A 2,989-nucleotide genomic window follows, 5' to 3' on the forward strand; every position below is an offset into this window, starting at 1 on the left:
CAGTATGTATTCTTCGACAACTGGCCTTTCTCTAGCCGAAACACAGCATGCAGTTGCAAGCTGTAGCTTGCTTGCATTTCTTAACCTATTGTATGTGTAACTGGTATAATAGTGTGCATTTCTAATGAGCCATTTTTAAGGGGTGAATGCAGATCACATATATTAACTGTTATGCATGTTTTGTGGTTATGGCCTATTTCTTGACTCTGGGCTCCATTTTGACCCAACATAATTACTTTATTTAGGCACTTTGCAATAAACGCATGCTTGGCTCCACTTTATTCTTTGGAAGGAATGCACATAATGACAGTCGAGGGAATTGGTGATCGCCGGCGAGGTTTGCACCCAGTCCAGGTGATGCACTGTTTTTGAGTGACTTGTAGATATCCATGTGGCAGCTACTCTGTTACCAAAATGATTTTAACTAAGGTAAAAGATAGTATTGTTTTTAAATTTATTTCCATACTGGCTGGTGAAATGGTGAATATGGAATCTTTTTTTTCGTAATATGGTGTTCTGTTGGTTATGTTAGAGTTATATATGTAGGCATATAGCCATATAATATCCCAATTATATACGGGATTTTTTGCGTATTTACCACACCTGTAGGTGCATATATATTGGCCTATGACCTCATGAAAATACGAGTTGCATATTTCCTCACAGGTCACAGGTTAATACTTTTTAGCTGTAAAGCCTACCCATGTATATGCAGTAGGTGGGGTGTGGTTTTGCATCAGGTCTAATTCTGACATGTGGCATTAGCCTGTTTAGCTGATAGAGGCACATCAATATCATCTAATGAACTGGCACACCTTTAAATGATTTAACCGTAGATAAATTTTTTCTATAAGGGTAGTAGTACAGAGGTCAACCATGACTGACAAAAATAGCAGAACTTGATGAGCACAACTCAAAGCAACCCAATTGGCATGGTAGGAATATTAAATAGATCAAATGATAGCATTAATTTTGTTCATTATAGGAAAATGCATTTCAACTGTATAATTTATTATTTTGACAGGTTATATTTTGATTATAAAATATTCCATATTATGTAATCAGGTCGAATGTGTCCAAAGATGTGAAGTGGAGTGATGAAAACCCTACCCATTCATTAAGCTTGTTTACTATCTCAGAGTTTATTGCTTAAAATCTATTTTATTGGAAATGTGGACATGAATGAAGCTGTTACATGTCCATTTTGTTTTTATTTTTGACAGCCTAGTATTCTACTGTATGCCAAGAAAAAAAAAGTGGAATTCTGAAGGAAAATACATTCATCAGTTCCCTGCATCCATTTCATACCTATTTGCCTTTCTCGTGATGCTCTACGTCCATCACAGGAACGATTAGCCGAGGCACATGGTTCACAATTTGGATTTTGCACCCCTGGTTTTGTGATGTCCATGTATGCGCTGCTGAGATCAAGTAAATATCCCCCTACTAAAGAGCAGATTGAAGACAACCTTGCAGGAAATTTGTGTCGCTGTACTGGCTACAGACCAATAATAGATGCCTTCGGTGTTTTTGCAAAAACAGATGATTCCTTCTACACTGCTTCACTTTCAGAAAATGTTAATGGCCAAGCTATCTGCCCTTCAACTGGGAAGCCATGTTCATGCAGAAATGAGACAGATGTTGATGCTAATGAATCTTCATTATTGTCTTTGGTGAAAACCTACTTACCTAGTTCATATAATGAAATTGATGGAAATGCATACAATGAGAAGGAGCTCATTTTTCCTCCAGAACTTCAGTTGAGAAAAATTATGCCACTTAAATTGAATGGGCTTAATGGGATTCGGTGGTATAGACCTCTTAAACTAGAGCAGCTACTGCAGCTGAAATCATGCTACCCAGATGCTAAACTTATCATTGGTAACTCTGAAGTGGGAGTTGAAACAAAGTTCAAGAATGCTCAATATAAGGTCATGATCTCAATTATGCATGTTCCAGAGCTTCAAACCCTCAAAATGGAAGAAGAAGGCATACGAATCAGTTCTGCAGTTAAACTTGCATGGCTCCAGATGTTCCTAAAAAAAGTTATTGCAGAGCGCGGTTCTCATCAAACTTCGTCTTGCCAGGCAATACTACGACAGTTAAAATGGTTTGCTGGAACACAAATCAGGAATGTTGCTTCTGTTGGTGGTAACATTTGTACTGCTAGTCCAATATCAGACCTAAATCCAGTTTGGATGGCTACAGGTGCAAAATTCCAGATAATTGATGTTAACAATAATGTTAGGACCACGATTGCAAAAGATTTCTTTCTTGGTTACCATAAAGTTGATTTGAAGGATGATGAAATATTGCTCTCTGTTATACTACCATGGACAAGACCATTTGAGTATGTCAAAGAATTTAAACAGGCACATAGAAGGCAGGATGACATTGCTTTGGTGAATGCTGGGATGCGTGTGCATATAACAGAAGCTGAAGGTAGCTGGATAGTTGTAACGCCCTCGATGCGGCTATATCTCCCACGTGTCGAGGCACGACTTAGAGGCATAACCGCATTGAAAGCAATGTCGCAAGTCAGGCAATTATTACAACATCCCATGCAATATATAATAAAAGGGGGAGATAACATAGTTGGCTTACACTCGCCACGTCACATCAGAGTACATAAATAACATCCATCAAACAAATCACTCATGGCCCGACTACGGTGCCAAAATAGAAAAGACCCCCAACATGCGACAAGGCCCTGAATCGATAACCCCAACTAGGCACCACTACTGATCATCCGGAAAAGACACGTAGTATCGCTGAGAGTCCTCGTCGAACTCCCACTTGAGCTCGTAATCGTCAACTGGAGCAGAAACACCTGGACCTGCATCTGGAGTTGTAGTATCTGTGAGCCACAGGGACTCAGCAATCTCGCACCCTCGCGATCAAAACTATTTAAGCTCATAGGAATGGATAAGGCAAATATATGTGGAGCTGCAGCAAGCGACTAGCATATGTGGTGGCTAACTTATACGCA

At 39.4% G+C, this 2,989-nt stretch overlaps 1 pseudogene; it reads left to right on the forward strand.

Annotated features, from left to right (window-relative positions):
• The first annotated feature begins 279 nt into the window (after nucleotides 1-279).
• Nucleotides 280-2,989, forward strand: part of LOC119320278 — a 54,536-nt pseudogene continuing 51,826 nt past the window's right edge.

The sequence above is a fragment of the Triticum dicoccoides genome, chromosome 6B (genome assembly GCF_002162155.2).
Source record: "Triticum dicoccoides isolate Atlit2015 ecotype Zavitan chromosome 6B, WEW_v2.0, whole genome shotgun sequence".
Lineage (NCBI taxonomy): Eukaryota > Viridiplantae > Streptophyta > Magnoliopsida > Poales > Poaceae > Triticum > Triticum dicoccoides.